General features: G+C 42.3%; 1 long non-coding RNA gene across 1 annotated transcript in view; it reads left to right on the plus strand.

Annotated features, from left to right (window-relative positions):
- The first annotated feature begins 276 nt into the window (after positions 1–276).
- LOC131402675 (uncharacterized) overlaps positions 277–22863 on the plus strand; it is a 35161-nt gene continuing 12574 nt past the window's right edge. Inside the window, exon 1 of the long non-coding RNA XR_009218882.1 lies at positions 277–290. This is a non-coding gene — a long non-coding RNA (uncharacterized LOC131402675). The remainder of the gene's footprint in view (positions 291–22863) is intronic.

The raw sequence follows: 22863 nt of genomic DNA on the forward strand, positions 1-22863 counted from the left end.
CGCCCCCGCCCCGATCGCGGTGGGCGGGCCCAGGCCGGGCGGGGCGGGCGGGCGCGGCGCCCCGGGCTCCGGGCTCCGAGGAGACGGCGGGCGGCTCTAGAGGGAGCTGCTCGCGCCGCCGCCGCCGCCTCGCCGGCCCCACGCCCGGGCCGAGCGCCGCCTCCGGGTCCGCGCCGCCGCGATGGCGGGGACAGCGAGTCTGCGGCCAGCCAGCAGAGCCTGGAGCTGGACGACCAGGACACGTGCGGGATAGACGGGGACAATGAGGAGGAGACCGAGCACGCCAAGGGGTAGGCGCGCGGCGCGCGGGCGCCACGGGGCGCGACGGGGCTGCGGGGACCGCGCGCATCTCGGGCTCCGCTCGGGCGCGGGGTTCGGGGGCGCGGGCGGGCAGCCCCGCGTGGGGTTCGTCCGGCCCCGAGACCGTGGGGAGGTCCGGGTCGCGCAGCTCCCGGATGGAGCGGCGCGGTGCAGCGAGGCCCCGGGGTGGGCGGGGAGGTGCGGGGACAGGCGACGCCGCTGTCACCTGCCGCGCGGCCGGCTGGCCCTCGCCCATCCCCGCCGCCCGCCCGCCCAGCCCGCGGGTGCGCCGCGCTGCCCTGGCCGGCGTGTGACTCAGTGGGACCGAGCGGGGGCGCGTCGCCCTTCCCTTTGTGGCGGCCGCGGTGGTGGCAAGTCGTCCTTCTCTCTGCTCCTTGTCATCCTCTCCTTAAGTCCCTCCAGACCCTCCCACCCCTCCCCCAGCCGCCGCCGCCACCAGAAAAAAGAAGAGCCCATGGTGGGGAGTGGCTTGGTATCTGTCCCCGCTCGTTTCGGCGCTGCTGGCGGGGACCTGCGGAAAGTTGTGCTTCCCGGGCCGCGGCCCCCACCCTGCTCCGCGCCAGCCAGGCAGGGGGCGCCCAGGGGGTCCCGGGCCGGCCGCTCCCGGGGCTGCGCAGGATTGCCACCGCCGAGCTGACTGCAGAGCCTTCTAGGGCAGGTCCGATCCGCTGCTTTAGGCTCTGTCGTGGGGGCAGTTCCCGCAGACCTGTCCAGATCCTGCTTGCAAAACTGGTGTTCGGTCTCCAAAGCCAGGTACACCGTGCGTTTTAACACCTGATCGGGTTTCTGACTCCATTCACCGGCTCCCTTTCTCCCTCGCAGACTTGATTTGCCCTCCTGTTGGAGAAAAGATTGCTTCCGGTTAAGGGTGGTATTGAAGTTCTGTTCTTAGAGGCAGGGGGGTCATGTTAAATAAAGAGAGGTCTTTACATTATCCTTTCGCCCTGTTGGATTCTAACTATGCGCTGGCACGGAGCACTTAATGCTGCCCCTTAGAGGTGAGATTTTGCAAACCATGGTGACTGATGAAGTGGGTCAGCTTAAACACATGATAGGGAGGCCTTAGTCGCAGATGGCTTATTTATTCAGTTCATGGAGAGAATTCTTTAAGTGATTGATGATTTAAAGCGTAAAGCGTTTGCATTCTAACATCTGTTTGAAGCTTTGTCTAAGAAAGGAACTTTTACTGAGCCTTAACGTGTTATAAAATATTAAAAGAGATCAAGAAAAAAGCTGACTAAATGTATCTCGCATTTGCGAACTGCTTTTTTTATTTTTGCAGTGAATACGTACTTTAGTGGCAGCTTCAAGTACCGAATGTTATAATTCAAGTCTAGAATATTTTTTGAAAACGGAGGAAAGGAGATTCTACAGAAATCTGAGCCTAAGTTCTGTTTATGCAGTGATAGAAATTTGCCTGTGATAGGTAGCTAAATATAGATATGTTTTTGAAACAATAGCACCAGTGCCAGAAATGGACCCAGATGCAAATATGATGGATTACCCAGATAATTTCAGCATCTGTCCATTATCTTTCTGACGAGACCCTGGACTTTTCTCTTCTCCACTGTAATTTCTGTTGATCGTTCTTCGTTCTTTTGAAGATTTCATTAGTACTTCTTTGCTTACACAGTCAAGAATGTCTATGGTACAAAGAATTACTCATCTCTGGGTCCATTGATCCGGGCCTGTCCCCAGGAGCCCGTGGGCTGTGTGAACTTCCCAGATTAGCACCCAAAGGCATCTCCATGCGCTCTTCAGAGGCCTTCAGTTTTGTGCATCAGCACATTAATTATATGTTAGCACAGTTACTCAACATTTAGAGACGCCCAGGGGACTGAAATGTTATAACCAAGAGCAGAAACATGATAACAGCTCCTAGTGGGAAGAGGTGGATATAATGGATTTATTGTAGTCTGTTAAAATGTAAGGAGATTAGTCAAAATCCAAGTTGCTGCGCTTGTGGGACTACTTTTTTGGATTTGGATTTAGATGATGTGCGCCAAATTTGGGGGTGATTGTGTTTCATTTGGCTCGTGTACTGATGGTATGGCTCAGTAGAAACCTAGATTTTTTTTTTCGTAAATAGCTCAAGTTTGTAAATGTTAAAATTTGAAAGACTCCTCTTTTCTATGCTTGGCCTCTTCGTCTCCACCAATTTAAATGAATTGACAAATAATGAGCCTTTGGAGGAATGAGTAGGTAAACACTTTACCTTTTAAAGGTGAATTATCGCTTTGAAGCCACTAGGTATTGGTCAGTGCATAAAGCAATAATTTACTAAATAGTACCCTTGTGGCCTGAAGGAATTAATTTACCCCCGTAATTGAGTATAATGTATTTACTAGTTATTTTAGACATATGAAGTTAAAACTACGGCCTCAGATAAAAACAAAATACCCAATTAGATGATTTTGCCCCAAAATGTGACTATTACTGTGTAGGTTTTTCTTTCATTTTCATGGAATTTTCTTTATGGGCTAAGAAGAGTATTTCATTTTGTGGATAATGCTGAAAAACCATGAATGAAATATTTATGTTCAATTAAAAGCAGTGGCTTTTATGTTTAATTAAAAGCAATGGCTTAAGTATGATAGAATACTTGCATCTTGCTATCTTTATATCTCATTTTTCATGGAAAATGTGCTCTTTGTCTAGCTTTTTGGTTGACAAGTGGCATACCACTACAAAAATTTCATAATTCCAAAAAACATGAGGGAGGAGAAGGATTGTCCATTTTACTGAGTGAAACTATATTCAGAGAAGTGTAGTTTTATTATCTTCAAACAATACGCAGCAATTAGAGCTAGAGTAATAGAGGATTACCCAGAAAGATTCTTTAAATAACTTGCTTTAACACTTGATTTACATTTGGGAGAAGTAAGTAGGTCTTTGTAAAAAGCTTGAAGGATCTTGAAAACTTTCAAGCTAATTAAAAGTTCTAAGATAATCTTGTTTATACTGTTATTTTCTTAGCAAAGACTTTCTACGTAGATAAAAATTAATTTTAACTATCTTCTTATCCTTGCCCCATTGATATGCACCTTTTCCCTTTGTGCAGTACATGGGTAGTGGTCATCATCTCTTACTCAGCCTATCATCGCACATTAAGCATAGTTATTGTCCAGTGTTGGAAACAGGGTCACACAGTTGGCCCCAAATAAAATTAGTGTTCAAGTTGGCAACAAAATCAAATCTCTCTCCTTGCTTTACCAACACTGACTTTCAGAATGCATGTTTCCTAGACAAATTGATGTTGTTCATCTCCTTTCCTCTGAGAGCTTTTATCTTCCATATTCACTATGGTGGAATAGGAGGCAGCCACCAAGAATATTTATATAGGGGATAAAATAAGCATATATGAATATGCTTTTGTTGGCAGATAAATCACTAAGTTATTCCCTGGGGTAGATATGAAGTAGTTTCAGTAGATATTTTTAATATAATTTTTTTTTCTTAGAAAAATTAAAGATCTGGTATTTGGCAAAATTAAAACTTCGGAATTCTGTTAACAAAGAACATAACCTCTCTTCTCTCACCCCCAATTTAGGAAAAAAAAGTGAAGTTATTCTCTGTGCGGTATGTTGTTGCTTCTGACTTGATCTGTGTATTGTTGAGATTGGCTGTGGGAACTTTTTTTTTTTTAATTTTATTTATTTTATTTTTTTCCCCCAAAGCCCCAGTAGATAGTTGTATGTCATAGCTGCACATCCTTCTAGTTGCTGTAGGTGGGACGCAGCTTCAGCATGACCGGACAAGCGGTGCGTCGGTGCGCACCCGGGATCTGAACCTGGGTCGCCAGCAGCCGAGCACGCGCACTCAACTGCCAAGCCACAGGGCCGGCCCCTGTGGGAACTTCTTAATCAACTGTGTGGAATCGGTGGGGAGATGCAAAAAATTGCCATAACTCTCAATAGATTTTTCTTGTCATGGAAAATTTAAGGGATAATTCAAAGCTGCCCTTTCTGAAGTTTGATCTATCAACTATATAAATCTAAATGGAATGGTGTGTTCACAGCTTCTGCCCAAGCAACCTTCTCAATTCAAGAAATACAGTTTGAAATTATCAAATGTCGGCTCAGACTTTCATCTGAAATGGTGATATCGCCCTGGGGCCCGGAACAAACTTTTTCCAGAGCTTGGCGAAACTATAGAAAATTTCTAAGTACGGGACACAGACAGTGCCATCTTGAAATTATTGATTAATACAAGTGTACACAGTAAAATATATACAAGTTGAAGTCAGTTACTTGGTTAGTTCAGGGACTGGAACCAAGTTCTGTACCAAGTTCAAGAAGGAGGTTGGTTGATTGGTTTGTTATTCCATTTGAAAATATGTCAATGACTTTTACTCATTATAAGAATAAAATATGCTTATTAAAAATGTAAGCAATAAAGTGTATAGAGAGTGAGAACCCCCGGTCATCTTATTTCTTAGAGAAACCACCATTGACAGTTTAATCTGGTCACATTTATATATATATATATATAGAAGTGTATATCTAACATAAATAGGATCATACTTAACATGGACTCATTTGTTATCTTATATTTTTCACTGACTATTAGTTTTGTCTGCTAGAAGTTTTTGCCATGATGGAAATGTCCAATATGGAGGTCGATAGACCCTTGAAATGTGGCTAGTGTGACTAAGGAACTGGATTTTAAATTAAATTAAATTAATTTAAATTTAATTTAATTTTTATTTATTTATTTTTTTTGTGAGGGAGATCAGCCCTGAGCTAACATCCGTGCTAATCCTCCTCTTTTTGCTGAGGAAGACCGTCTCTGAGCTAACATCTATTGCCAATCCACGTCCTTTTTTTTTTTCCCCAAAGCCCCAATAGATAGTTGTATGTCATAGTTGCACATCCTTCTAGTTGCTGTATATGGGACGCGGCCTCAGCATGGCCGGAGAAGCAGTGCGTCAGTGCGCGCCTGGGATCCGAACCCGGGCCGCCAGTAGCGGAGCGCACGCACTTAACCGCTAAGCCACCGGGCTGGCCCTGTTTAATTTTAATTAATTTAAATTTAAGTAACCCAGGGTGGGTAGTGGCTATTATATTGGACAGCACAGATCATATCCTGCCTTTGAATTTTATAAACTTTCGTGGTACTCAAAGTATTTCCTTATTCTTTCCTTGTGATTTGCAGAATATGTCAAGTTTTCATTTTTCCTTTTTTTTTTCTTTAGTAGTTTGGAGGCTCTGTATCCTTCTTTTCTTCTTCTGGGAACTATTTAAAAATTTTGAACACGGGTGCTTTTCTCTGTATTTCTCTATCAATGTCAAAAATTAACCATTGTCCAAAATATTCTACTACCAAACAAGACAAAATGTGTTGGACGTTTTGACTTCTCCTTCCTTTACATTTCATAGGTTTTGTTGAAATAATCTGGAATTTTAATTCCATGTGGCTTCTTTATTTTTGCCCTTGTTAAAACTTTTTTTTCTTAACTATTACATTATATTGACATCCATAGTATCAAAAACGTCTTAGACTTTACTTTTCTGACACTTTACTGTTTTTATTGATAACCACTATTCCGTATAAATTACACCCTCTGCTTTTCTTCTTTGGGTACTTTCTCATTTAATTTTTTTTTTTCCTGGTGAGGAAGATTGGCCCTGAGCTAACATCTGTGCCAGTTTTCCTCTATTTTGTATGTGGGATGCCACCACAGCATGGCTTGATGAGTGGTGTAGGTCTGTGCCCGGGGTCCATACCTGTGAACCCCAGGCTGCTGAAGTGGAGTGCACCGCACTCAACCACAATGCCACTGGGCCAGCCCCTCATTTAATATTTTTATTAGCGCATGCAGATGATATTTTTTCTGAATTTTTTTATGTCTGAAGCTGCCTTTCTTTTGGCCTCATGCATAAACCATAGTCTGGGTGTGCGTGTAATTCTCTGATAACAGTTATTTTCCTTCAAACTCCATAAACACTGTTTTATTTCTTCTAGCATTTAGTGGTACAGATGTTGTTTCTCTGCCAATCTGCTTCTCTTTCTTTTATAGGTAACCATCTTCTTTTTCTTTGTTTTGACTTGTTTGTAGTCTAGCAGCTTGTAGGATTTTCTTCCCATCTTTCTATAACCCAAGGGTTTCCACATCCTTGACCTCCTGGGATCACTCTCTTCAATATCTAAACACAGTGGCCCAAGCTCATACGTATTGATGGGGTGTCTTGGGAGCTGAGGTTTTCGTGGTCCTGCCACCAGCTCCCCCATCACTATTTCCTAACACGTTGGGTCCTTTAGCATTTCTCCTTAGACATTTGGCCCTGGGTGGAATACAGTTAGCTGTCTTTCATCTCTTTGATCATCGCATAGGGCAGAAAACAACTTCAGATTCAATGTCAGACATCACTGGTCACTAAAAGGATTTATTACAGTCCGTGCCCTCCGTAGGCCTCAGCTGCCTGCAACGTTCTTGGGAGTCCTTTCTCCCTCTGAGAGTGGTCTCTTCATCGGCCCACCTCCACCTCTTCTCCAAATTCAAGGTCCAGCTCCGAGGGCCTTTTCTTTCATGAGGCCTCCCGTGGTCATTATAACCCAGGGTGATAACCCCGGTCAAAGGCCCGTAGCCCTTACTGAACGTATCCTTCACCTGGCACCTTTCCACCAGTCACCCCGCCCCCCCATCTCCCCAGTTGTCTTCTCAGGCAGACCTTTGTTTACTGCGAAGGAAGCTGTGGCTCATAGAGATAAGTGGCTTGTCCAGGGTCACGTGGCTGGTAAGTAGGTAACAGAGTTCTTTGTGTCTGTTGTTTAATGTGCGTGTGTAACATCTTCTACAAACTGGTTCCAATAAAGGAGGGTTTTATTTTAAACATACAGTAGCTTATCACAAAATCAAGTGTGAATGAGCTTTATTAGCATTGGGGACCAGAAGGTGAGAAGCATAAGGTCTGTCTGTCTCTCTAGCCTTCCCTCCCTTGCTCCCGCCTTCTGTCAGTTTCTTAGTTTCTGTTTCTTAGTTTGGATTTTCCAGACAGGATCTCACCGTCTGCTGGTTTCTGGCCAGCAAGGCTTGGGTCTAGTCAGCTGGGGCAGAAGGTGGGAAGGTGGAAAGAGGGGATTGTCGTGGGGTACAACATGGCCACTTAGGGTCACACCTTTACTGAGGTCTGTGATCAAAATAGTTTTCAGAGAAAGATAGTGAACAAGGCTGGCATCTCCAAACACGCCTGCAGAAGATGGACGTGTGCCTACCTGTTTGCTCACAGGTAGACTGTGAGAGCAGAGACCACATTTGCAGCCTCCAATCCTTGCAATATCTGGTACATTGCACAGTTGGTAGCTTAATAAAGCTTTGTTGAATGGATTCCAGTGTTGTTTTTTTTTTTTTAATTTTATTTATTTATTTATTTTCCCCCCAAAGCCCCAGTAGATAGTTGTATGTCATAGTTGCACATCCTTCTAGTTGCTGTATGTGGGACGCGGCCTCAGCATGGCCGGAGAAGCAGTGCGTCGGTGCGCACCCGGGATCCGAACCTGGGCCACCAGGATTCTAGTGGTTCTTAATTTCCATTGACAAATTAACTTCTAATTTAAAAAATTTTCCCCTATGTGCATTAGGAATATGTGAAAGATGTTTGTTTTTTTTTTCCAATTCTCATTGAAAGGATTTGGGTTGTAGAATTCTTAGTTGTGTTCTATGCTGTATAGGACCCAACATGGTAAAATAATAGTTAATTTTCTGAAGGAGACTGAGGCTTATTCAGGTTTATTTATTTATTATTTTGCTTTTAATTTATTTTTTATTGAGGTCACATTGGTTTATAACATTATATAAATTTCAGTTCATCATTGTATTTCAACTTCTGTATAGACTACATCGTGTTCACCACCAAAAGTCTAGCTGCCATCCCACCGTATACATGTGCCCATGTACGCCTTTTGCCGTCCCCCAACCCCTTCCACTCTGGTAACCACCAGTCTGTTCTCTGTATCTGTGTGTTTGTTGTTGGTGTTTTATCTTCCACATAGGAGTGAAATCATACCGCATTTGGCTTTCTCTGTCTGACTTATTTCACTTGGCATAATACCCTCAAGGTCCAACCACGTTGTCCCAAATGGCAAGATTTCATCTTTTTTATGGCTGAGTAGTATTCCATTGTATGTATGTACCACATCTTCTTTATCCGTTCATCTGTTGATGGGCCCTTAGGTTGTTTCCAAGGCTTTGCTATTGTGAATAATGCAGCAATGAACATAGGGGTGCAAATATCTTTTCGAATTAGTGTTTTCCTCTTCTTTGGATAAATACCCAGAAGTGGAATAGCTGGATCATATGATAGGTCTATTTTTATTTTTTTGAGGAATCTCCATACTGTTTTCCATAGTATCTGCACCAGTTTGCACTCCATCAGCAGTGTGTGAGGGTTCCCTTTTCTCCACATCGTCTCCAACTCTTGTTATTTCTTGTCATCTTTTTAATAATAGCCATTTTCATGGGCATTAGGTGATATCTCATTGTGGTTTTGATTTGCATTTCCCTAATAATTAGTGTTGTTGAACTTCTTTTCATGTGCCTGTTGGCCATCTGTATATCTTCTTTGGAAAAATGTCTGTTCATGTCCTCTGCCCATTTTTTAATCGGGTTGTTTGTTTTTTTGTTGTTGAGTTGTATGAGTCCCTTGTATATTTTGAATATTAACTCCTTATTGGATGTATGATCTGCCAATATCTTCTCCCACTTGGTAGGTTGTCTGTTCATTTTGTTGATGGTTTCCTTTGCTGTGCGGAAGCTTTTTAGTCTGATGTAGTCCCATTTGTTTATTTTTTCTTTTGTTTCCCTTGCTTGAGGAGACATGGTATTCAAAAAGATACTGCTAAGACAGATGTCAAAGAGTGTACTGCCTATGTTTTCTTCTAGGCGTTTTATGGTTTCAGGTCTTACATTCAAGTCTTTAATCTATTTTGAGTTAATTTTTGGGTATGGAATAAGATAATAGTCTACTTTCATTCTTTTGCTTGTGGCTGTCCAGTTTTCCCAACATCATTTATTGGACACCCTTTCCTTTCTCTGTTGTATGTTCTTGCCTCCATTGTCAAAAACTAGCTGTCGATAGATGTGTGGGTTTATTTCTGGGCTCTCAGTTCTGTAAAATAATAGCTAATTTTTTGAAGGAGACTGAGGCTTATCCAAGTTGAAATAACTTGCTGGGGCTGCATCTCAGATACAGACTTAGGTCTTGGGCCTTTCGCTGTCTGACTCTAAACTCTTACCTTTGCACTAATCTGCGTGGTCTCATGGACCATAAATAAATAAAGAGTAATTAGTTTGGTAATGTTTCAAGCTTATCTCCCCGTATGTCATACATTACCAACTCGAGTGCCTCTGCAGCCAAAATTCACCAGTGTAATGGGAACACTAAATGTCAATGAATTTAAAAGTAAATAAATCAGTTATAAAATAAATAAGTCCTGGGGATGTACTGTACAGCATGGTGACTATAGTTAATAATATTGTGTTGCGTATTTGAAAGTTGCTAAGAGAATAGATTTTAGACGTTCTCATCACAGGAAAAAAAATTTGTAACTGTGTGGTGATGGATGTTAACTAGACTTATTGTGGTGATCATTTAGCAGTATATACATATATCAAGTAATTATGTTGTATACCTGAAACTGATATAATGTTATATGTCAATTATATCTCAATTTAAAAAAAAGAAATACAGTGGGAATTGGCATTTACATATTTAAGAAATTTTAAGTTTGATATTGCTGCTGATATTAATAAACATTTGTATATTCCAAAATATTTTTCCTTCTGTCCCCCTTGTATGTCTTATATGGTTCTTTCATACATTTAAAATGGATGGGATGACCCAAAATTGACTTGCTACGTGCTGTGAAATTCAGAGGAGGCCTGGTATTCTGTTAGGCTCAGCAGCCCTGAAATAATAGAATGGCCATATTTTTTAAGAAATATGTTTTCCCCAGTCTCTGACTCTTCCTTGCTTAATCATCCTATTCTTTGATATACATAAAAAAAAGTAAATAAATCCATATATTCCCTTGTTTAAAAAAATATTGCAATTTGATTATAGAGAACCCTTTTGAGTTTCTCTTTAGGTTTCTTAAAGGACTTCTAATGATAGCATCAATATAATTTGCAATAAGATTTTTTTCTTTTACATTTCTTTCATGGCTGTCTCATCTCCTTTCTGGTTCAAGTTCTATAGCTGCCCCACTGTAGCCTCATACATATCAGCATCCTTTCCCTGGTGCCCCCCAGCCCCCGAGCACTGCCATGGTTCAGGCGTCCGCAGAGTCAGTTTCCCAGAATGGGTGCAGGAATCTGGTATTGTGCATCTCTGGATGAGAGTGCTGCTGGAGGAATCCACTTAGCATGCTGGTACCCAGCTCGACAGCCCACCTATTTAGCGCTTGAGGCCAGAAGTGCTTTCTCCCAGCCACAGGAGAAAACCCAGCACACAGTCACTCGCTGGGGGTCTCAAACTGAGTTGGGATTTTAACTTTACAGTTTCTGTTTTGTTAGCACGTTGGTGCTTCTGTTACTGGCTGAAACATACACACATACACACACACACACACACGAAATATGGGCTCCTTTATTCCCACGGCTTGTTCTCTCAGTGTTCAAGTTCATATAGCACTTTCCCAGAGAAAGATGACGACTCAGTTAATAGGATAATTTCCCACAGTTTCTTCATTTGTGTTTTTTTTTTTTTTTTTTTGGAGTGGAAGGATACTTGTTCTTCACTACCCTTTGGGTATTTATTAACATTTTAAAGAAACCAAAGAAGGAACTAGTGGAAGCAGCGTTCTTTTTGTTTTTCCAAATGAAGTTTTTAAAAAAATTCTTGTACTTCTCTGTCTTGCCTCCTCTTCCCCTCCCCCCAAAAGAGAAAAATAAATCAAAAATAAAAAAATAAGTTCTTTTTGCAAAAGCACATCATTTTTTTTTAATATAGAACATTAGAATGTATCATCAAGCAAAAAGACAATGCCTTGGTATATTCATATATACCTTTTTCTATTCATATATATTTATAAAAATGCAAATATACTACTTCTATTGTCCTGGAAATTCCTGTTTGTCATTTGATATACCAGGAAGACCTTCTGGGGCATTGCACAGCCTTCCCCTGAGTCCTGTGAGATGGCTGGCTAGTCCAGTGTGCGGCTCCGTGTATGGCACCATCATCTGTTTAGCGCCCTATTGTTGGACCCCTCCTTCCAAAGCAACACCGTTTTTTCTTGGCACTTGAGTGTCTTTCTCTTCCCTCCCACTGCCGGGATGTGCATGTCAGGGGAAGTCACCTGGGACCAGGTAAAGCCAGCAGACACCCTAGGGATGGCCGAGAACAAGGCAGAGGGAGGCTGGCCTGTCTTTTTCCAGCAGAACTCCCACGCGGGGAGCTGACAGCCGGAGGGAAAGAAGTGAGCTCCTGTGTTTCGATGCTGCTGTTATTGAGCCTCTACCCCACACAGTTTGACCTGTACGCTGACTAATATAACACCTGTATGTTAGCTTTGTCTTTGTAGACAGCAGTATTTTTTTAATTATTATTTTTCAAGTAGGTAGTAGGAGCATACGGTACAAAATTCAAAAGGCACCAGAGGGCATCCAGTGACAAGTCTCATTCTCCAGCACTGAGTTTCGCTTCCCATAAGCAGCTACTGTTGCTAGTTCTTGCCGTGTCCTTCTGCTGGTGTTCCAGACGTATACAAGGATAAGTGTGCGCGTACACGGGCATGCATGTGCCTGCACATGCGTTCAGTGCACACGGTAGCATGCCACACCATTGCTGTACCTGCATTTTTCACTTTACAGTGTATTTTGGAAATCATTATATGTATCAGAACACGTGGACCAACCTCGTTTGTTAAAGGCTGTATGTCATGTCATTGAATGGATGTGCTGCTATTCATTTAATGTGTGCCTGTTAATGGATCCTAAGGCTGTTTCCAATGTTTTGTGCTGAAATTAATATCCTTGTATATATATTACTTCTCCAGAATATTTTTTAATGAATATTTTAAAATCTTTCTTAGCTAACCAGTTTTAGGGAGGCAGTGTGGTGTGTCGAAATGGGTATTAAACCAGGAGTCAAGAAACTTCTGACACTGACTCTGAGTTTGATTTTGGAATAGTCAGTTCACTTCTCTGGATGTGAGTATCTTCATCGGGAAATTGAAGAGTTTGGCTCTCCAAGCCTTATGATTTAGCAAGTATACACCTTATCCTGGGCCCGGTCCCTACCCTCAGGGATAGTGGGACCATAGACCTGTGCCCTAGGCGCCCATCAGGCCCCAGTGGGCTCCTCGCATTAACTTTCTGCTATCACAGCCCAAGGGTAAGGGGAAAAGAGAAATTTTGGCAAAAAAAAGAGACCCCAGTCCTGCCTCCTCTCCTGGCTTGTCCCAGATTGAAGCCGTTCTTTCTCGGCACCACCACTTGTTCCTTTCCTTTTAGACAATTTCTCTGAGCTCTAGGGTGTTTCTGAGCTTTTAAAAAAATGTCCTTGTCTCTTTCCTCTAGCACCCCAAAGTGGACCATGACCTTTAGCTCCCTTCTGGATTTGGGAGTCGTATCCTTCTGTGTGAGAAGTCCAGTTCACCTTGGTGATTCCCGGTGACAGGTGCCCCTGCACAGCCTCACCTTGGCCCCTGACCCTTGACTACGTCCATTGCAATCCTGTTTTCTGTCTGTCTCGCTTCTGGCCTTTGCTCTTGGTCACATGTCACAGACTCATCTCTCAGCCCTTCTGCCTTGGATCGAGCTGTCACGTTTTCTCTATTCTTTTTTCTACTCCTTCTGAGCCATCAGTCTCCCGGAGTCTCTTAACCCGCGTCCGCCACAGCTCTGTCCTGACTAGGAATTGATGCTTGATTACCTTATTGCTGTTGTAGCCTCATTGCCCCTCCTCCCAGATGTAACTGCCTGAGATGGCAGATTTCCTTCCACACCATGAGATCTCAGCCCTTACTTCTTCACCAGATTTTTCTGGGTGAGAAGAGCATATTTTGCCACGTGCTGTAACTACAAGGATTTCATCTAAATATGGAACATTCCTTTAATGAAAGAATTGACTAGGTCCATGATCAGCATCGGGATATAGAAAAGAGAAGTGAAAACGGAAAATTTGATATGCAAGGGAATTCAGAAATAGGAATATAATTTGAAAAGTACATCAAATTGTTAACTTTACTGACACATATTAATATTATTAAATACAATGATAAATCCAATACTGAATTGCTAATACAATATTGAAATGAATCTCAGCCAGAAAAATGATTTGTTTTTGACTTGTTAACTATCTGCCTTTAGTAAACTCTGAAAGACCTAGAAATGAGAAAAAACATATGAGTAGGAGCTACTGTATGTCTCTTATTTTATCAGGAAAACATTTGTGAGCATGGGTGAGAAAAGGCTGTAGGAAATAGGGTAATTTTTCACTGATTTGGAGTATCTTAAAGGATATACTCTGCCAACTCTCTCAAGCCTTTTTTAAAAATTTAATTTTTCTTCTTGTTCATCATTTCGTCTTTCAGAACAATTTTACCTAAGAGGCAAAGAATTAAGCCTTTAGGAAATGTGTTTGTTGAATAGCTGAACAATTTACATTTAGTCTTTCAATTATATGTAATGATCTTGAAGATATATTAACAAATTTTGTTTTGCCTTTTAAATATTTCCTCTTTTATTCTGATCTTGGGCTATCTGCAATGACAGGTCTTACTTCACAAACTAAAATTCACACTAGACTAGTTTCTGGCCAATGAGTATTGATCAAGTTTTATTAAAATTTAATATTAACTCTTATCAGAATTGGGTTTTATGGGAAGTAGGCGTGAAAATTGGTAATAATGAAATAATTGTGGAAAGAGAAGGCTAATGAGGTAGGATACATTTTCCCACATTTAGATTATGGCAAGAGTTGAAAGGACTGAAAGCTTGGAAACAACCCAATAACTGAAAAAGGAGGATTGGTTAACAAACTGTAGACCAGAAGCTGGCAAAGGGCATCATCCACGTTCTTCTACTCCAGCGAGGCCTGGATTGAATCCCGGGCTGATTGAAGCCACTGCCCAGAGCCAGCCACTCTCTGCTGCCAACACCCATGTAAATATTGAAATTGTTGGCTGGTCCCACCGTGACCTCTACCCAGCGCTTCAGCCTCAGTAGCTGCAGCCACCTGCCCCCTTGGCTGCCGTTTGTAATGATCTCTGCCCCTCACTGGCCATAATCTTTGGGGGCAGCTTTGACTCTGAGCCTTCCAAGGGCTTGTCCGTGACTTACTGCTTTGGCCGGAGGTGGTGTGGCTTTGAAGAACCTCTGGTATTTTCTACGTCAGTCCCAAGAGGAGAAGGAGCGTGCTGAGAAAGGGGTGCAGCTACCAAACCCATGAAGCCACTGAAATCTTACTTTCGATCAGGTCAGGAGGAAGCCAGATGATGACAGCTGGAAGGTTGGCTCTGGATTGTGCATTACACTTGGGGAGAAAAAGGATGAAGAAGGGATAGATGAGCCGCTGACAAAACCAGACTCACTCATGTGACTTCTTCAAGCACCTGAACTGCAGGTGAAATCCATTGCTGAGCTGAGTGGCTACGTGATGCGCTCATGTAAGATGGGCGCCCCGGGTCCAGCCTGAGGAGGGACTTGTGGCCAGTGCATCCGGAGAGTCTGACTCTGCCTTGGCTGACTTCCCATAGCTTTGGCTGTGAATTCTCTTCCGTCAGCAGGGCACTGCCGTGCACCTTTGGGTCACCTTTACTGTTTTTCATAAACTGCACCAAAACCTCCTCATTTATTTCTCCCTTGTAGTGCCATTCCTTCTAGGGAAGTGATTTGGTATCCCAAACAGAACACACACACACACACACACACACACACACACACACACAGTACCAAAGATCTGTTACAATCATTAAAACACAAATAGGCTAATAAGAAATATTCAAAGATCGTGAATAGAATGAAGACCTAAATATTGCCAATAAGTATCTAAAAAGATGTTCAGCCAGTGGAAACGCACAAGCGAGAGGCAATATAGCGTAGTCATTACGTGGATTCTGGAGCCAGAGTGGCTGGATTCGGGTCCTGGCTCTGCATTGTTAGCCATGTGACTTTCAGCAAGGTACTCAACCTCCTTATATTTCAGTTTCCTCTGCTGTAAAATGGGAATCGCAGTAGTAATAGGACTTACCTCACAAAGTTGTTGAGACAGTGCCCCAGGTTGAAATCTGTAAGGTGCTTAGACAGTGCCCGACTTACAGTAAGCACGCTGAAGTGTTAGCTGCTGTGATGGTGGCGGCGGCGGCAGTGCCACATTGTTCTCCAGAGTGGTTGTATCAGTTTACATGTCACCAGCAGTATATGAGCATTCCTCACATTCTTCCAATATTATCAGACTTGAAAGTGTTTGGCAGATCAGTGGATAAAAAGTCGAATCTTAGGTGGTTTTATTTTAATTTTCCTTGCTGCTGGTGAGGTACAGCGTCTTTTCCTAACTTTTTTGGCTGTTAGGGTTTCCTCTGTTGTGACGCGCTAATTCATATCCTCAGCCCGTCCTTCTGTCAGTTTTTTGTCTTTTTCTTATTGATTTTTTTTATTGATTTCTCATTCCTCCAAAAAATATTTATTGAGGACCTTTTATATGTCAGACACCGTTTTAGGTGCTAAGAATACAAAGGAAAACACTGTTTTAAGGATCTTATGTTCTAGTTAGAGGAAGACAAACAAATAAATAATACAATTTTAGCTAGCAATAAGTTATACGAAAAAAAGTAAGGCAGGACTGTCATAATAATAGCTAACATTGACTGAGTGATTTCTATGTGCCAACTATTATACTAAGTTCTCGTATGTATTCACTCATTTTATCCTCACAGTTGTTGTAATACTCTTTATTGAGAACTTCATCGTTTACAGCTATGGAAACTGAAGCACAGAGAGGTTAAGTAACATACTCCAAGTCACACAGCTGGAAAGTAGTGGAGCCAGAAATTCAAAACCAGGTGGTCAGACTCTAGCTAATGTCTGCATCCTGACCGAGATGTTATGTTCTCTCTCTCTACTAAGCTGGAGAGAAAATGTGAAGCGAAAAAGAACTTTTTGTATGTTCTGGCTATTAATAATACTTTATCATGTGTTTTATAAATATCTTCCCTTGTTCTGTAGTTTTAAAATTTTGTTTGTAATCCCTTTGCCACAAAATAGTTAACTTGGATGTAGTCAAGTTATCATCTCTTACCTGTGGTTTGTGCTTTTGGGTCCTTGTTTAAGGAATTCTTTCCTTCACTGATGTTATGGAGTTATTGTCTTACTCTTTTGGTTATTCATTCAACGGACATTTACTCGTGCATTTGCCATATGCCAGACGCTGTTCTAGACACTGGGGAGATGTTAATGAAACTGCCAAAAAGCCCTGCCTTCAGTTTTAAGATTTTGTTTTCCAAGTTTGGGTCTTGAACTCGTTTGGAATTTGTTTTTGTAATTTGTGGGAAGTTGCAAACTAATTTTATTTTTTTCCATATAAGAAGTCAATTTTTCTGATACTTTTATTAAAATAAGTTCATTTTTTGCTACTCTTGGTGATGTAATCATTATCATGTCTCAGGGTCCTGTATACCGTGGTTGGCACTGGTCTGTCTGTTCTATTTCATTGATCTGTTTGTCTGTTCTTGAGCTCTGTTGTATTTTAATAAGGTTTTAGTTGCAGAGGTGTTGTGATTATTGTAAACAATTTAGAAAATGCATGAAAATACAATGAGGATTAAAATCACCTATAATCTCACCATTTTCAGTGCAGGAAATTGGAAATCAAGGGGGAAAAAGTATAACGTAATTGTATCAAATTACTAATGGTTCTTGTGGGGAGGAGCTATATGATCTCGCTGGTGGAATCCTATGAAGTCTAAAATTGTGTCTTGGGATTCACATACCATAAATTGAGCTCTTTTGATGTTGCTCTTAAAATTAATGTATTAGTTATGATAGGCTAAGCTGCTATAACAAATAGCAAAATCACCCAACGTGTGATTGCTGAATCCAATGGAAGTTTCCTTCTTATCCATATGACAGTCTTGGACAGGTGCTCAGATGGATGGCAAGGGGACCTGCCTTTCTTCTGTCAATCAGAGGCTAGGTTTCTCACATCACGTGGCTCTGCCGTCCCTCTAGTGTCTCATCCTACACCTGTGTCCAGTCAGCCCGAGGAAGGAAGAGCATGGAGGACCACACCCAAGAGGGTCTCTGGGCCAGCAGGAAGTGGTAGGCATCACCTCTACTCCCATCCCACTGGCTAGGACTCAGTCACATGGCCATCCCTGACTGCAAGGAGCTGGGAGATATAGTCCAGCTGTGAGCCCAGGGAGAAAGAGGGGATGGATTTTGTGAGCAGCTGGAGTCCCTGCCTGGCTTGTTTTCTCCTGGAACATCCGTAAAATGTTTACATGGCTATGTTCCTTTGTTCATTCCATCAAGTCCTGTCTGTTGAATCCTTGGACACTTCAAAGAGATTTGCTGGATGTTCTTATTAAATATTTGACATTTCCATGGCGAGAAGGAGTTTATTAGATTACACTTGGGGCTTGAATATGGCAGAGATTCTTTCTAGACACAGACGAAAGTATCTGTCCTTCCTGGGGTAGCGAAATTGAGAGGCTCTTTGTTGTGGATCTTTCATATGAATTCTTGGGGAAGCAGGAAGTGGACTTCAGTTCTTAAAGACCAAGAGATCTCTATAAAAGGGCTGTGTGATTTCTATGGCTAAAGTTCAGTGATTCAGTAAACGACCTCAAGCCCTGAGAGTCTGAGTCAGTTTTTCTTCGATTGGATTTCCAAGAAGAGTCTTCTTGAGCACAGATTTTCACTAGGCAGCCATAGCCAACTCTTGATCTCCTGGGGCCTTAACATCATTTGCCACCCCCGGGGATAGGAATTTCACCTGTCAATTTTTTTAACAGTTTTGTTGAGTATAATGCACATACCCTACAATCCACCCATTTAATGTATACAGTTAGTCATTCACAGAGTTAGGCAATTATCACCACAGTCAGTTTTAGAACATTTTCATCACTCCAAAAAGAAACCCCGCATTCCTTAGCCATCACTCCCAACCCTTCTCATCCTCCCAGCCCCTGACAACCACTAATCTATTTTCTCTCTATATATTTGCCTATTCTGGACATTTTATATAAATGGAGTCATACACTGTGTGGTCCTTTGTGACTGGCTTCTTTCATTTAGCCTAAAGTCAAGGTTCATCCATGTTGTAGCATGTGTCAGCACTTCATTTTTTTAATTGGTGAATAATATTCCATTGTGTGTATATATATATACACACCACATTTTCTTTATTCATTTATCAGTTGATGGACATTTGAGTGGTTTCCACTTTTGGTCTGTTATGAATAATGCTGCTATGGATGGACATTCACGTACAAGTTTCTTTGTGGATGTGTGTGTTCATTTCTCTTGGGTAGATACCTAGGAGTGAAATTGCTAGGTCCTGTGGTAACTCTATGTTTAGCATTTTGAGGAACTGCCAGACTGTTCTCCACAGTGACTGCACCATTTTCCATTCCCACCAGCAGGATACGAGGGTTCTGATTTCTCCACATCCTCACCAACCTTGTTGTTACCTTTTTCGATTATTGTTACCCTAGTGAGTGTGAAGGTGTACCCCGTCAGCTCCCATTCCCAAATTCTCGTCTCCTGGAGGCTTCTGGGAAATGGAAAAGTAGCTCTTCCTCATTCCAGGGTTGGGGAGTTCTGCTTCTCATCATTATATAATGATGACATGTGTCTGGGAGTTTGGAGGAGGGGATGGTTAATTTATTGCCACTTTTTTTTTTTTGATTTTATTTTTTGTTTATTGCGGTAACACTGGCTTATAACATTGTATAAATTTCAGGTGTACATCATTATACTTCTATTTCTGCATGGATTACATCAAGTTCTCATGTTCACCACCCAAATACTAATTACAATCCATCACCACACACGTGCCTAATTATCCCTTTTGCCCTCCTCCCTCCCCCCTTCCCCTCTGGTAACCACCAACCCATTCTCTGTCTCTATGTGTTTGTTTGTTGTTGTTATTACTACTATTTAATGAGTGAGATCATACGGTATTTGACCTTATCCCTCTGATTTATTTCACTTTGCATAATACCCTCAATGTCCATCCATGTTGTCACAAATGGCTGGATTTCATTGTTTCTTATGGCTGAGTAGTATTCCATTGTGTATATATACCACATCTTCTTTATCCATTCGTCCCTTGATGGGCACTTAGGTTGCTTCCAAGTCTTGGCTATTGTGAATAACGCTGCAATGAACAGAGGGGTGCATGTATCTTTACGCATTGGTGTTTTCACGTTCTTTGGATAAATACCCAGCAGTGGAATAGCTGGATCGTATGGTAGTTCTATCCTTGATTTTTTGAGGAATCTCTGTATTGTTTTCCATAGTGGCTGCACTAGTTTGCACTCCCATCAGCAGTGTAGGTCCCTGTCAGTTTGTTTTTAAAGTTCAGATGAGAGAGGGAGAGAAAGAAAAAAAAATGCCTTGGTGAACTAGAGTTAACAAAAATGATTGCAGTTTCTCCATTTTACCAAAATAAGATAGTATAATTTTAATAATACAGTTTGAGTGAGAGGTTAGTGTGTACTATCAATTAACTCCAACAATGTAACTTAACAGAACACTTCATTGTGCAGGTCTCCTGTAAGTTACAGGATAGGTGCTATGAACATATTTAAGGAATTTTGGGTGAGATAGTCTGCTGTTTTTATTTTTTATGTCTCTCTATTCACTCCAGCTTCCATGAATTTAATTTGTCTGTTTTAGAAAAAAATGGGGTCACACTCAGGACAAAAATTCCTGGATTCTTCATTGGTGGATATATTTCCATCCAGTTGGATAGGCATCCATACCATTCCTAACCTCTTGGTCTATATCCCTCTGGATGGAAGCTTCTTGGAAATTTGGAGGTATTTTACACTGGGTGTATTGGACAGAAAAGCTCTGAGGTCGAGTGATTTCTAGAAAAGCCATAACCAGCAGCAGTTAAAGGATTGAGGCAGGCGAGGAATGATTCCCTGGGTTGCAAACCTAAGGGCATGTCCTCAATGACTTCAGTTACTGCGACCCTCCCTGCACGCAGCACAGTGCTGAGCAGGTATAAATACATGATACTAGGCTGCAATAGGCTTCACCACCCAGGTAGAGAGAGTTGTAGCTTTCAGAGCTGTTTTACCGCCTGGCAGTATGTGATTGGAGCCCCCTCAAGAGCCAGAATCATTCACTCATTCATTCAACAAACATTTGTTATAGAAATCTACTAGTGTCAGGCACTGAAGCATTAGAGAGCTTAGGGATACAAGGATGAATAGCTTTCTTCTGTATCCCCCACACCCCGACACAAATGCGTACATAAATCACGTAATCACAGCACAGCAAGTTTGCTGCTTTCCAGGGTGCCAGCCATGGGAGCATGGAGGGAGGAGAGCCTGAAATACTCAGACTCCCAAAGCAGAGCAAGCACAAAACCATACTACCCATGGCATATTTCGAGCTCCAGGATCTGGCTGTGATATATTTGTTTAAGTCCGATTGCTAGTCAGATATTTATGGGCCACCAGATGATTTTAAATATAAACACCACAATAGTACAGATTGGATTCTACTCAGATTTGATGAATATAAACTGCTCATTTTGGGGGTGGGAATGCCTTACTATTTGTAGACCTCTAGGGTACCGTTTGGCGGGGTCTTAATGTGTCTCCGAAAACGAGCACGACTTTCTATTTTAGCATTAGGAACAGGGAACTATGAATCTGTAGCTAAGCGCCTGTCTCTTAAACAGTTTTCTCCTTGTTGAACGTACCTTTCCTATTTTGACTTCCCAGAGGAATGAATTATCCATTCTGAATTTGAAAGTTTATGATTTTAATACATGAATAACCGACAGAAAGAGGAGTCTCTTTATGACCTAGGTATTGGATGATAAGACCAGCACTTTGTATGGGTTAGGATACTCTGAGTTATGATGTGGTAAAAAAACAACCCCACAGTTCTGTTGCATGAGTCAGCAAAAGTTTGTCTCCCACCTACACTGCATGCGTGTAGGGGACTCTGCCTGTGCTGAAGGAGGCTCTGTCACCTCCTGATGCCGTCATCTTGTCAAGGCTGTAGGGCTCAGCTGGAAGGAAAGTGAGGGAAGTCAGCACAGAGGAAAGTGTAAGGGCTCTCAGATGCTTTCCTCTGGGAGGGACACCTGTGCCTTCTACTCATCCTCCATTGCTGAGCACACTGCCGCCCGTGCCTGACATCAAGGGGGCCATGAAGTGTATGCCCCATACTTTCAAGTGCCCGCAGGAGAGGAGATTCAGAAATATTGGTGAGCACGACTGTTTGCTACACATCTGAGTGGGAAAAACCCAGGTCTCCTCCTGTGTTTCTCCTCTACTCTCACACTGCTACCACACACGCGGCACTTCTGACACCAGATGTGGCGGCATTTTCACACCAAGCAATTCTGCGACACTAGCTGTAGGATTGACTTGCTACAATTTAATAAGATTCTGACACTATCTGCCTGGAAATAGTGTCGGATCCACAGATTAAGTATTCAGTCCTACAACACTGCCCTCCCCCCCAACTTCAGATGCGAATTGCAAGTTCAAGTTGTCCCGTGTGCTTCTGACCCACTGGCTATAAATTGGAGGTTCCCATGCCCCCCTCCTCCGGTTCGATTAATTTGAATTCACAGAACTCAGGAAAACAGTTTACTTACTGTTTAGCAGTTTATTGTAAAAGGATGTGATAAAGGATGCAGATGAACTCCCGGATGGAAGAGATGCATAGGGCAAGGTTTGTGGGAAGAGGCGCAGAGCTTTCGTGCTCTCTCCAGGCGCGCCACCCTCCCAGCACCTCCACGTGTTCACCAACCCAGAAGCTCTCTGAACTCTGTACTTTTGGGATGGTTATGGAGGCTTCATCGTGTAGGCATGATCAAGGATTAACTCCATTTCCAGCTCCTCTCCCTTCTCTGGAGGATGGGGGGTGGGGCTGAAAATTCCAAGCTTCTAATCATGACTTGGTCTTTCTGGTGATCAACCCTCATCCAGGAGCCCACCAAGAGTCACCTCATTAGAGCAAAAGATACTCTTGTTAACCAGGAAATTCCAAGGGTTTTAGGAGCTCTGTGCCAGAAGCAGGGGCAGAGACCAATATATATATTTTTCTATTATTTCACACATTTTATAGAGAATTGAGAGACATTCTGTTCTTAAGGTGCTTACACTCTAATGGAAAAAGCAGATAAGAACACCAAATTTAGAGTGTGCTAGATGGAAGGATGCTCAGATGGCAGGGGGATCATTGAGTTAGGGGCACCTAATTCAGATTAGGGGAGGAGCAAGGTTTCTAGGAGGAGGTAATTCTTAGCCTGAATCTTGAATGACAAGCAGTTCACCAGGAAGTGAAGAAGAAGGGTGTCCTGGCAGAGGAAACAACATGCTTAAGTGTGTAATAATAGTAGTACC

Source organism: Diceros bicornis, unplaced genomic scaffold, assembly GCF_020826845.1.
Source record: "Diceros bicornis minor isolate mBicDic1 unplaced genomic scaffold, mDicBic1.mat.cur scaffold_207_ctg1, whole genome shotgun sequence".
Lineage (NCBI taxonomy): Eukaryota > Metazoa > Chordata > Mammalia > Perissodactyla > Rhinocerotidae > Diceros > Diceros bicornis.